Source organism: Excalfactoria chinensis, chromosome 8 (genome assembly GCF_039878825.1).
Source record: "Excalfactoria chinensis isolate bCotChi1 chromosome 8, bCotChi1.hap2, whole genome shotgun sequence".
Taxonomy (NCBI): domain Eukaryota; kingdom Metazoa; phylum Chordata; class Aves; order Galliformes; family Phasianidae; genus Excalfactoria; species Excalfactoria chinensis.
The window spans coordinates 6,734,161-6,748,199 of record NC_092832.1 but is presented as its reverse complement, the minus strand read 5'-3'; the positions used below and the strand labels follow the sequence as shown (position 1 = coordinate 6,748,199).

The 14,039-nt window shown below is 37.9% G+C and overlaps 2 long non-coding RNA genes across 3 annotated transcripts in view; one reads left to right on the top strand and one right to left on the bottom strand.

Moving 5' to 3' along the window:
* LOC140255636 (uncharacterized) overlaps window positions 1–4,526 on the top strand; it is a 45,296-nt gene extending 40,770 nt beyond the window's left edge. The window contains exon 3 of the long non-coding RNA XR_011904512.1: window positions 4,183–4,526. This is a non-coding gene — a long non-coding RNA (uncharacterized lncRNA). The remainder of the gene's footprint in view (window positions 1–4,182) is intronic.
* The window catches only part of LOC140255635 (uncharacterized), a 61,908-nt gene that overhangs the window by 22,263 nt on the left and 25,606 nt on the right, over window positions 1–14,039 (bottom strand). For both annotated transcript variants that reach the window (XR_011904511.1, XR_011904510.1), the window contains exon 2: window positions 9,109–9,222. This is a non-coding gene — a long non-coding RNA (uncharacterized lncRNA). The remainder of the gene's footprint in view (window positions 1–9,108; window positions 9,223–14,039) is intronic.

Sequence of the window (14,039 nt, the reverse complement as noted above, 5' to 3'; positions counted from 1 at the left end):
ATTCCTCTTCTTATATTTACTGTCTTTCATTATCCTGCCAATGTACTTAGGTCTCCTTTTTGTTCTTTTTTTGTTTGTTTGTTTAATAGCACAATGGAAACAATAACTCAAACAGTAAAATAAGATTTCTTAAACTTTTAGTTCCTACCTAAACTACTGATGTAATACCTTACTGATGAACGTGATTGCATTTCATCATTATGTCTATTAACAGTCATTAAAGCAGCCTAGTGTGTACCCACTACTGACAAATCAAGCACTTCCAATAATGAGAGGTTTGACTTCATGAACTTCTCACACTGTATTTGCAGATTTGTGTCTCTGTGCACGGAGGTCGTGGTTTATCACGTTATCTCATGCTGACATGCAGTATTTGTGAAATGCTGAAAATATTGTTGGAAGTGACAGAGTACTGAAGTACTTCTGCTTGTGATTTTTGAAAAATGGTGGTTTCTTAGCACCCGTATTGATAACAGTTTGGTGAGTAGGCTGGGACTTCCCTTCATTTCTGAAAGCCACAGAAAACTAGGATTTACCTAGAAATTAAATACCTCTGCTGAAATCTCCTTCAGTCTACTGGAATTGTCTGTAAGAATAATAAGAGCGTGAAGAAGCTTAGGATTATTGTGACGGTTTCTCACAAACCAAAGTGCTGGTACTTGTGAGGTGTGGAGACATGGAGATAAAAACCTGGTGTGTTTATATCATGGATGTGATTGTCACCTATTAAAGTTCCTACTTGTTCTGGGGGGAAAACTTAGAGTAAATGGTGAAGAAAAAATTGCAGCATATTTGCATCAACTTCGTCCATATACTTGATCTTAATGGCCTTCATAATGATTGGGTGGACTGAGCAGAATTGTGTGATGATTTTAAGAAGTGAGCAAACTTTGAAATGAAAATGTTAAAGTATTTCAGAAACTGTCACATCCTTGCCCATGTTAACAGATGTGAAACTATCAGCTTTGGAACAGCACAGAAACTAATTTCTCTCAACCTCATTTACATTATCAGGATCATAAAAAAAATACTGGACTGGTACTGATCTCTTAACCGTGGCATTATCTTTTACTGATAGTACTTCAGAGACTCCAAATGGAAAATTTATGGCCTTTAAAGGCAATATTGAATGTACTGTACAACTGTACTCTGAAAGCTACTGTAACAGCATACTCAACAGGAAAAAAACATTTTCTATAAGGTGGAATAGTAAATACGGGAAACTAAAAATCTGGAGGATTAAGTAACAATTTAGTTGAGAGCATTTAGAAGTGCTAGGAAGATGTGCTCGCATTTTGGTCAGAAAAAAATGGATAGTATTAAAATACTATCTGGTGCTTATAGACAGGATTCCTACTGGAATCAGCAGAGACGAATGGTAATGAAATTTTTATTAAGCCACAATCCTGTGACTTAACTGTACAGAAAAGTGAAATGTGTCTAATGGTATGCATGGGTTTTGGAAAAAGCTGGGGAGGGCATGAGAACCATTATGGCAAGAACTTAATGTTGCCTGACTGTACTTAGCTGGTATGGATCAAGGTTGCAAGTAGTCACTTCCCTGTCATACAACACAATTCAGTCAAACGGGAATGAACAGGTTTTCTTACAATTATTGCTGCAAAACCCCTCTAAAGAATAATATGAATGCAAAAGACAACTTGAGAGAAGTAATGGCTAACGTTTTTGCAAACTTCAAGATCAGAGTATGAGTTAATGAAAAATCTCTGCTTAAGTAAAAGGTGTGGTAAAAAATAAATGCTTTATGTATAGCACTAATTTCCTATTTAAGAGGGAACTTCTGAGCGACTTCTGAACTGAAACTGTTCTCCATGCTCAACTGAGTTTAAAATTCAGAATGACCGTACACAACATCTTCGTGTCATGCAATCACATGATACGACCTTTTTCTAATAAGTGTTGTGAACTCAGGTTTCTTCAGGAAACCAACATAGAGCTTTTAGCAGAAACGTAACAACTGAGTATGTTCTTTAAACAGTTAAAACTCTGAGGAGAGCGCAGTTCCCCTCTTGAGGTAGCAGTGCAGTCCCAGCTGCCGTCATGAACACTGAATTTCACAAATTCCTGTTCTGCTGTGTGGTGCTGTAGCTGTTGGACAGCAAGGAAATCATTTGGCACTTAGGCTTGAGGATATAATAATGACATCTTGAATCCCAAATTAAGGATGAATTTAGTACCTAAATAAACATATAAGGTAACAGAACTAACAGTCAAAACCTTCTATTCATCAATTTTGTTTCTTTAACTAAAGTCAAGATTTCAGCATGTATATGGAGGAGAATTAAAGAACACCTGCAGAAGCATTTTTAGATGTTTAGCGCTGGTATTTCTCCTCCTGTTCCATGGGGTTATTCTTACAGAGCAGTAAAAGCTTAATAAAACTTGAATTTAGTATAACTAATGATCACAGGAAATCTAACAAATTCATTACCTGATAAATAAATTTATAGCTTGCATTGTGGTTCATGCTCCATTAGCACCTGAAGGGCCTAGTTTAAAGGTTGGAGTTGCATGCTGATAATACCAACCTTAGATCTACTCTTTACTTTGTCTTTAAAGGTGAATGGAAGGATTACCTTTCTATAGGAGTTGCACATGTCTGTGTTGTTTTAAAAATATGTAGCAAAGAAAGTTTTAGACTAGCTGGGCTAGTGGCATTTCCATCTACCTCTTCCTCTATCAGAACTGTCCAGTGTAAACAAAACCCTAATGTTTTTAGCCTTGCTAGCTTAAATAAAAGCAGGAGGATGAAACAGCTGCATACTTATTCTCACCAAACTCAGCCTTTGAAATTCAGTCTTATGAATTCCTCCCTATGTCATGTCAGCTCTGCGTGATCTTCCAGTATACAGGAATCACCGTGTATTACAGGAAATGTGGTTTAGGCTTCAATCCCTTTGGGAATCAAGGGACCATTTTTCTGTTCCCAAGTTATCTGTGGCCATTTCTTCTAATCTTCATAACTTACCTACTCTGAAAATCACATATATTGTGTGTGCGTGTGTGTGTGCGCGTGCATAGTTACATAAATGATACGTAGTGAAATAGGGCCCTGATGTCAAATGATGATGAATTATTGCAACATACATTTGTGGTTGCTGTCAACAGTATACAGCTCACCCTGCAGGACAGAAGAAAAGGAGATGATTCTCAAATTCCTAGAAGCACTTTGTTGGAGAAGATGGTGTGGGCTTAATGATACAGAGAAAAGATTTTTTTTAATGCCTTATGAGTATGTAGAGTTGAATATTCGCTTTGATTTGTGATCTAGTTTTATTACTAAATGTTTGAGAAAGCCTGGAGGTGTTTCCTAAATGAGGCTGCAACTGTATAGCTTTTAAACTCAATTAGCCCTCTTCTAGTTTTTTCATACTGCACCAATTATAATGGAGTTCAGTTGTCTGTGTTAGGAAGGGAAGGTATAGGAGTCTCTCTAACTCATTGCCTTTGTCCCACAGTGTGTGGAACAGCTGCATTTTCCATGGCACTTAGATAGCTGCAGCTGTCTTTCTGAAACTTTAAAATCTAAACTGCATTAAAATGAAGCGTGCTAGAAGTCATTCAACAGCAAAGAAAGTGAGTTAGTTTACACTTTCTGACATGAGCTCCCTTCAGAACAGAAAGAATACTAAACATTGCAGTGTTTTGTGTGCTATTTTATATGCTACCTCTGTGATAGGCCTGCACAGTGTGTATTTCAGCCACACAGCGATCTTCTGATGCTTGTGATCTTCTGTAAAATAGTTTGTTCTCAACTATTACCATCACAAGAGAATGTGGCTTAAGAACTATTATGCACAGAAATAAGAAGAAACTAGAGCGCATTTAACAAAGCAGTAGGACTGATATGTTACCACTTAAAAACAAAACAAAAAGGAAGACAAAACACCAACCATCTCAGGGGCAAAGCCTCTTGTTGGGGTTCAAGCATAAAAAATCATACTTGGCACGTCTTAAACAGTATTTTTATAACACACTGCTGTTGGATCACAGTCTTCTTTCTTCTGTTTGATCTTAAAGTCCAACTGTGTTAATTGAACAAATTCATGTAATGCATTAAGCTTGTAACATGATTAAAGGTATTACTAAAACTTTGTAGAGAGAATGTTAGGGTATTTTTCTTTCCTTATTAAGCTAGAGGTTTCTCCTTCTTGTTTACAGGCATAAACAAAACTGCAACTAACTGGCTGAAAAGTTAATCTATTTTTCCTCCTGTGGGGAAAACCTAAGATGTCTTGAAGTAACCTTTTCTAATGGACATTTTTCTGGGAAGGCCTTTTGCGTGAGGAAAAAAAGACCCCTTGCTGCCCCAGAATGGTTGATCGCTTGGTGTTTTTGGTGCACCTCTGGAATGTCCGAGTCCTGTTAGTTTTGGAGAAAGGCCTGGAAACCCAGGTTTTCAATACTCTGTGAAAGTCTTAACTATCAAACTACTATCTATCTGCAAGAAAAAGGAAAAACAACTGCTGCCTAAGACTTCTCCTCCTCTTTCATTTGCTATGAACTCCTTCCCCGAAGGCAAATAAAAATAATGTGGTCATACCTCTCTTTATGACACACAATAAAAACTTGCTGAAACCTCTCTCTCTCTTTCTCTCTCTGAAATACAGTAACACAGAGATCCCTTGTTTATGCTGTCTAGCAAAGAAATAGACTATAGTAAAGATGTAGCAATTATTCTCTGCAATTAAGTGTCACAACTGTACATGTATGGACAGAAAGATGCTAATTGTGGCCAGAGCAATGGAAAATTCTTGCATCTAATCCCCTGAGCTTTGCACAGAAGCATTTTGCTGTCTGTGCAGCCATACACGTACCTGATGTTTTGCCCTTTTTGTGCATAGAAAGCTAGAATTAATCTTCTCGTTTGAGTGCTGCTGAAAAAAGCAAAAACAAAACAAACAAAAGAAAAACAACAAAAACCTCACTCCAATGAGAGAATTCTGTTAATAAAGCTAAAGTGGCTCTTTATGGAAGAAAAATCAATCTGTCTGAATCCCTCCCTTCAGTTCATACAAAAACTTGTAAAACCTTGGTTTTGTTGTAGGCTATTACGGCGTCTCTTTTGATGTACAAATTCTAAATGCAGTCAGTAAAATCTTTCAAAAGATTTAGTATGCATACTAAGATATTGATTTTTTTCTTTTTTTTAATGTACTTTATCGCACACTGGATTTCTTTTAAAGCTTACTTACATCACTGAGGAAACAGAGGTGACAGTTTGATCACATTCCTGTAAGATGTACTTCATTTTTAGTAATTAATGCTTTTTGACTCAGTATTTATTACTGAAATATGCACTTCTGCGTATTTCTGCATATGCACTTCTGAATTACTTCGTTGCAAAAAAGAAACAGATATAGCTGTCAATCCAGATGGGTTTCCACAGTATTAAAAGTTTGGGGCTTTTCTTATCTTTTCCTCAGTTCCTTTATTTTTAAAAATAGTTCTGCCTACTTTCCAGAAAAGATGCTTTCCATTTTCAATTTGAGGGAACAAGGAGCTGGGAGCAAGGAGGTAGCACCGGTGGATATTTGATCTCTTTGAAACATTTCAGTTTTCTTTTAAACACCTCACAGCGCTAAAACTTTCTCTTGAAAGGCTGTTGTGGCATTCAGATGTTTGTTGGCTGGAGTTGAAAGAGTGATTTGGATTCTGTTTAGACAAATTTAGTGCCCCTTAAGTGCAATACACAATAAAAGGAAGTAATGTTCCAAGACCTCTTGTGTGTGGTTTGAGGCTAACTACTTTTCTCTTAATGCTTTCAGCTTGCTGACTTGGAGAAAAGGTTATTTTCCCATTCTATTCCAGTTGCCTATATGAAATTCTTCATTTCAGGTCCTTGATTTTAGTTTGGCTGGTTTTTGTAGTTTTTAGTTTTGCTTGTTTAACATGTGCAGTGAACAGCTGCACTGCTGAGTTCTGCAGATGTTGAGCCAGTATGAGCTTTATAACTAGCTACATGACGTTCAACCCTGAGAGCTTTGATGTAGGGGAAGAAATCATACTTAGTCATGCATGTTTTCAAATGTCCTGACCTAGACCTAGAAAAAAACCCACATGTTATTTTCTGACACTCTCTGTACTGAGCTGTCTGGGATGGTTTTCTTCTGTGGCTCCGAAGTAGATCAGATAAAGTTCGGAGCCATCCAGTAATTGCACGTTCCAAGTTCCTTCTCGTATCTACAGCAGTCCTGTTAATATTACCTCTTTAAAGCTCCGTTAGTAAATATCAGCAGATAAAAGGCTACATACTCTGGATTTCTGCTCTGTAAAAGACCATTAAATAAACACAGTATTGCTGGCTGACTAACTTCTGAGGTTAATTTCCCACTGAAGGTTTTAGTAGGCTGTTAATGGCTACAGGTCACTTGTTTCAAATTCCTGATTTTCTTCATGAGATGCCCTCTGGTTTCCTGGTTCTTTTGTGTATGAACTTGCCTTTAATAAGAGCCAACTCTGTGTTTTCAGTGTAAATTCAAAATATCTATTTGCCTGAAGATAATTTTAGGATGCATGCTCTTGAAATAGCAGTTGTGACTCTGCTGTATTGTATCTATATGTTGGTATATGAACTTTGTGTATTTAAAATTCATAACTGAGCTTTTTTTGTGACAAATTTCAGAAATGCAAAGCTTAGATCAGTATGTATGTCTATTTTACAATTAAGTTGGACAGAAAGGCTGCAGTGCAGTTGCTTGCAGGATGTGATGCCTTTATCAGCATAGGTTTTAGCTGGGTTTAATGTTTTCCTTGCTCTGGAAATGTTGTGTTTTCTGCAAGGTGTTCCTCATTTCTGTGAGCTTTTCTTCATTTCTGCCGCCTTTAACATCAGTTGCTGAATAATGGGTGTACACACTGGAGTTTTTGTTTTTTATTGCATTTGCTATATAATACTGCCAAGTTTGTCAAGTCAGAAATGTAATCGGTGTTCTACACTACATTCTTCAGTGACTGGGGCTGAGAAGGAAATTATATCAGTGCTGCTGATCAGGAGCTGCAATGAAGTGGTGTCCAGCAGACAGAATAGTAACAGTAAAACCAATTGTCTGCTTTAGTGCAGTTCTTCATCTTTTTGGTCCTCCTTACTCAACAAAACCTTGGTGGCAGGCCCCTCCACTGCAGGAGCATCAGAAAAGATTTAATCTTCACTCTTGAAAGTAAATTTTTAGCTCTTTTCCTTGCTGTGATAGGATGAGAAGTATCAACTAATGGTAAATGTCAACTAACCGCTAGACTTGAAAAAACTAACAGCTGGTTTCTGCTTATGAAGCAGGGAAATGGTGTGGGAGGAGATGCAAAGCACCTCCTCTGATACCCACTCTCGCAATAGGGAGGGAACAAAAACAAAACCGTACTGAATATGATGTTTAACCTTCAGAAGTGTTTTGCTGTTCTCTCATATTCTTTCACTTGTATGGAATAGCTAAATGACAATCTATTTGTTTTCATTAGAAGACATCAGGAGAAGGCCCCATGCCACCTTTGAAGGTTAAATTTGTCTCATTTCTAATAAGAAATGGGGCATCTAATTTGCTTGCATAAGTTGTCAGTATGCCTCAAATCCAGTGCAATGCTTCAATTCAGCAAAATGAAGTATGTTGTTAGACAAGTGTTGAAATGGCAGCATTTAAATGTATCAACCACAAATCAGAATCGATGAGTTTACTTTGAGTCCAAACAGACATAGAGGTAATGGATGACAGGATATTCGTTCATTATCTAAAATCTGAGCTCTGAAATAGTACACAGATTTATGCTAATATAAATGGAGAGTAAATTGTGGTTCACAGCACCACAGCATAGATCCACATTAGTTCAAAGCACAATCAGTTATAAAAAGAATGAGGGTAAACAGACTAGAAACTGGAGGTAATTTTTTTGATTATGAATTTGAGAACTTTCTATTTCTAGACACTGATTTTACTGAGCAGATGAAACTGTCCTGTAAGAATGATAAATACTGTAAAGTACTAGAAGAATTCTTTTCATTTTTGATGAACAACTCATGCAAAAATAAATGCACAGAACGACGGTATCTCTTGTTATTTCACCTGTTCTTCCTTTAGAAGTGTCCTTTCTTGTTTGCTGACAACTCCCACTATGATGGAGCACTTGTCCAAAGGCCCAGGAATTATTAACTCCCCAAGACGGGGGTGGAAAATTAGAGCTGTTGAGCAGGGGTTGGAAGGATACCAACTGGAGGATATTTGTGACTGACGAGGATAACAGGGAGGGAGGGAGAAAAAGAAATGGTCAGCACTTTTGGCTTTTTAAAAGTGGGGTGCATGTGACTTGCTGTTATGTTTTTGCAACATCTTGTTTCCAGACTGTTGGCTTTGTCAGCCACATCTTTAATTTGCTCAGTCCATAACAGCTGCTTTTGCTGCTACCACAGAAAGAGAAATTATAGCTTCTAAGCCTTCATTTCTTCCCTCTTACCTATAATGCTTGAGTTCCAGTCTGTCTGACCACTTTACTAGGCTTTTTTAATTAGCAGATCTTTTGGGGGCCCTTAAGTGTGTTTTGCATATATAGAAACACTAAACAGCCTTGGAAACTCCTGACGAGATGAAAAACATCCTGCTGGGAACATAAAATAGCACGTAATACCTGGAATAATCATTTCTATAATTGAGATTTTCACATGGCCTACTAGAAGACATCATTTCAAGTTTAAACACTTGAAACCATCTGATTAATACAGACTCTGTGCTATTTTGATTTCTTTTTGCAAAAAGCTTATTGGTGTGTCTTGAAATACCTAAAATGCCCATGACGAAAACCAGTGTTTGAATACTTGTGTGAATTTAGTAGCTCAGATGTTATTACTGGATTTACTCAAGTGCAGTGGGTGGAGTTTCATAATAGTCTCTTCTTTGTACCTGAGACCACTGTGCTGCCCGGTCAATTGATTGAGTTGACAAATCACTATGAAGTGCTAGTGCACATCATTCTGGAAGGTATTGTCTACCATAAAGTGTAATAGCTCTCACTGCTGCAAGTATCTTAATATAATTGAGGAAAACAGCTTGTTCTAATCATTTGCTAATTGTACAGCATGACTGAATAATCTCTGGGATGTACCTTAGAGACCCGACAGTATGCCTCATTGACTTCTGGGGAACTGACACAGAAGGCGGTAGTTAAATTGCCCTCAGCTCACTTCGTTTGCTTGTCTGTAGATCACTGATGATTTATCTAGAAAACAGAGAAAGGAAAGATTTAGAGTGACAGCTCAGAACACGCTCAATAGATTGGCTGATAGTTGTTCTTTACATTACCCAAGGAAAAATACCAAGCTCTGCTGTAGAGATGTGGCGGGGTTAGTATATGAATTATTTCGTTTTTTTGAGAAATGAAGTATGTTGTGCTACATGTTTTTGCTCTGAGTGGAAAGAGATTATTCAGATTATTCAACTGAAAAAAATATTTGTGTGGATCCTATACTTTTAATGATTTTAATATCACAAATAAGTAGCTCTGTGATATTTTGCTTCATGCTGTTTTTGCAAGATTATTCACAAAGACAAAAACAAACAGAAAATGAGGTGTAGGATGTTTTTCAGTGCGGCAGGTGTTAATAAGACAATTCTTTGAAAACTCAAATCATAAACCTGTGTTTGTAGTTCTTCTGCCATAACAGAGCTTATGTTTCATTTCCTATCTTAAATAAGTAAATCCTACTTAAATACTCAGAAAAACAGGTCTAGGTAATAGTCTGACCTTTTCTGCTACTAAGCACCAAGTCTGATGAAACCTGCAAAAAACTTATTTTTCAGTAGCTCTAAATTTTGTTACATCCTCAGCCTGTAATGTAATTAATTTCCCCCTGTCCTTCAAATGCTGTGAATCGGATGATGGGATTCTCAAAGCCTTCCATTTCTTGGCATTTGGCATGTTTTCAAAATGCAAAGTTTAAGGAACAAATATTCAAGGTTTTGTTACAGCCGCTTGCTTATTAAATTGGACTGACGTAAATGACTCTAGTATGAAGTATCGTGTATTAAACTGAAAAGGAAATAATTCCAAATCTATACTTCTCAATGGTCTAAGGATCCCATTTTTGAAGAGTTTATAGTCTGAAAATACTATAATTATACATCATATGCTGATGAAGACTTGTTTGTAGTATTAAACCTTCATGCAGTTACATGGAAGATGTTCTGAGAATTTCAGGTCCATCTTGAGTGAAGCTACGTCATCTGTGTTAAAATCAGTTCAGAAACATGCGAAGTTGAAAACTATTTGGAGAGTTCAAAAATCTGACATTTGTGGAACATGGGGGTGGCAGAAACAACAAAAAAAGTCACATCATTTCTGAGGGTGTGCTTTAATTACAGAATGCCTGTTATGATAATCAATTTTATGCTGGAGGTATATTGTACGTTGTACAAAAACCACCAAAGCACAGTCTCCTTTTTCAAACCCTATTGCCTGGACACATAATCACTAAAGGCTTTCACATCTCTGCAGTGTATCAGCACTAGGATCCCTTTGTACTAGATACTATGTAAACACAAAATACAGTAACTACCCCTACCCAAACACTTGTCGTAGCTAGTATCTGTGTTACGGATACAGGAAAGGATCAAGGCAGCCTGCTGGGCACTGGTTTCAGTTTGCCAGCTCCCTGACTTATAGCAGGCTCAAATTTGCTGGCTTTGATGGAGATTTGAGTGGATTTAGAAGGATGCTAAGGGTCGTGATAGCTATTTCTAAGCCTCTTCTCTTGAGTTGAAGAAGAAGGTACCTGTTTGAAGAGGCAAGCATGGAAATAAATGCTGCTAGCCACAAGAGTGGATTTCTTGACAGGGAAAATTGGATAACATGGATGAGAAGCAGAAAGGTGCTGGATCTGGTGGAGGATGGAGACCTAAGGGACAGAGGGTAGAGATGCTGGCATTTTGTCTGAGCAGATGAGTAAATTTTGTAGGAACATGGAATGAAGAGATCAGTGATGGCTGGATGGTAAACTGTGAAGAAAGAACAAAAGCATGGAGGTGTTGTCTAGCTAGGGAGACTTAAAAAAAACAAACAAACAAAAAAAAATGGACTTAGTAAGTGGAAAGATAGTGGGATCAGCAAAGGAATGTGAAGGAGTTTAATAATAAAAAAAAAAAAAAAAGTAGAAAATTTATAATAGAACATGTCATGCTCAATGTTTTCTTGTGTTCACTATTCACCTCAGTTGGAATAAGGAGAAAAGGGCTGTTTTTCTTATTACTCCTGATTTACTTGAAACCATGTATGATTATAATGATCAGCACTGATACCTTTGGTTGATTTGATTATGCAGTGTGAAGATTATCAGCCCTTTCTTTCATAAAGCCTATCAGCAGAGCAGTCTTCAGGAGTGAACAGAAGGGAACAGCAAAGTCTGTGGGGCAGCCCTTGTGCTAAGTGACAACTGTGCCACATCTCTGTGGCCTGGGTGATCGGAAGAAGCAGCACTGCCTAAGATTGGGCTGAAGGAAGGGGAAGTGAGGGTAAGCAGAGGGAAGAGAGCTGGACTTGCTGCCTACAGGGCTTTCTGCAATGACCTGGATGCAGTAGCAGGACCAGCCTGTGGCCTGGGGCAGCACAGCTGCACAGCACATCTGGTAAAGGAGTTGCAGCAGTTGTATTCTGGCAAACCTGTCAATCCAAGATATTAATCACAGTTTTAGACTTTGCATTACGTAATGGTTTGGTTTTTGTTTATACTGCATAAACGTTTCTGATGGAAGACCTTAGTTCAATTCGGGTGCCTCTGATACCATCTATGTAGAAGAAACCTCACATAAAAGAAGGGCTGCTTTAAGCAGAGATTTGTAGGCACGCTACATGTTGATGAACAGTAATTATCAGATCTGTGTGCATTCTGTAAACCTTACTAGTGATGAAGCCTCCATTTTACACCTCCACTTTGTAAATTACCAGTCTGGTGGGAGTTCATATTATCTTTAATAGGAGCTGGTTTTGCTGCTGAATCTTAATGTATTGGGACCACACTTGAAATAATTGATAGATTTAATCTTACATGCAATTACTATAAACATCCTTTTCATTTTTAAATTAACGAGAAAGTTGAGTAGTTCTACTTGAAGTTTTCCCACCCTCAGTTGCACTCTTTCCCAACTTCCTGACTCGTTTCAGAGAGAAGTCACGTTCTTTCGTTTTCTCTCTGCTCAGCTTGTCTCTGTTCCCATTGCTGCTGATCTCTGCTCACAGAAGCAGTTCCAGCTCAGTGATGAGTGCCAGTCACGATAGCAGAACAAGCCAGAAGTAGTAAAGTTATGATTAAAAGCCTGCAAACTTGGAAGTGCTTAGGTGCCAGGACTTTAAACTCATTGCAACTTTATTAATGACACCCTGGGGGGAAGAATCTTTTAATAGTAAACACATCCAAACAGATTTGAGCTAAAAAAGCTGAGTTTACTTTATTTTGGTTGCATGTGTACTACAGCTTTATCAAGAGATGATTTAGAGGAACTGCAGTGACGTCTTAGCTTGGATCTTGTTAAACTGAAAAGTCCTCCACAACTGAAAATGATTTTTCAGCTTTATGGAAGCTTCCCCTCTCCCTCCCCTCGTGGCATTCTGCAGCTTAAAAAAGAGCTGTGTCTTAAACAGCATTTCAGCTTACTGAATAATGAATTCTAGTTCATTTTTTTTCTCGAAACACACATTCCTGCATTGTTTTTGGAATGATACGTGTGCCAATGTGCGTCTATTCGTATTCTTCTCTCTGGTAGTTCTACGTGAAAACTCCTTTACCCAAGAAAATGGAATCTTTGTGTCTTTGTCTCCTCGCTGGCTTTCAGGCATGTTTTGGCAGGAGCTTCGGCTGTCGAGGCACTGGAGAGGAGGGGCCTTGCAGTCATTTGTCAGCTTTTCTTGCATCTGTAATTTTTTGTCCACTCAGCAGTACTGAAGGGGCTTAGAAAAGGGGGACAGCTTGTAGTTGTTGAAAGTTAAACTCTTGAAATAATTGTCAGACCATAACGGTTTGAGGAAGGTGTGCGTGAGGGGAGAAACAGCAAATGTTTCAGCTTAATACAGCTGTAGGATTAAAGATCTAGACACTATTCTTTCTGCCGAATTGCATGCCTTCTCCCTATGTATGTGTACAGGCAGTGTTACTGTGCTTACAGGCTTGTTCACTGTGCTGATAAACTGGCTTTCTTTGTGGTGAAGAAAATGATTTCAGTGCTGTTCAAGACCAGGTTCTTTCCAACCGGTAGCATTTTTAAAAATAATTTTTCTCTAACTTTTGTCCCAATCCTCCACTGCAGTTTTCCTTCATAGCTCATGCACCTTCATCATGGTGTGTAACATCACCAAACAAGAAATTAGTTGATTGTTTTTTCTTTTTATTATTGGAAAATAGGTTCCTGGATATTTAGGGTTTTTTTTTCTCCTGAGATTTTTACGGAATATAAATGTTGATCTCTTCTCATTCCAGTAGGCTATTTAAGCTCAGGACTCATACTGTGAGCTGTTAATTAATCAGTGTGACAGATGAAGCAAGTATCCGACTATGAAAGAAAACCTTACTTCAGTGACTAACAATGAGAATGTGAGCCCAAGTGACTTAAAGGATTTTTTTGTGTGAATGTGTGATAAGGAGTCTTAAGCTGTTAGAGGCAACGTTGTTTTTTTTCGCTCAGCTTGTGTCTCTGCACAGACATTAAAGGGCTCATCAATATTTTGTCTTGAAAAGTCTAGACAGCAGTTAAAAGAGCCTCTCCTACAGCTTGAAGAGATCCCATTTCCCATAATTAATAACAGGAAGCAAGTAAATAAGGCTTTGCTGACAAATGAAACAGAAATGGCAACATGGATCCAGAAGCATTAGCTCCTAGCTGAGAAAGGCAGCTGAGGTCTGTTAGTATTAGAGGGAAAGATCACTGTGGAAGCCCGAGAGCTTTGCTCAAGCCTTATTTAGTTATGCGATAGCAAACCAAAGGTGCAAAAAGCACAATAATGCACTTTAATTATTGAGAGTGATTCCTGACCTTTGATTACATTTATAC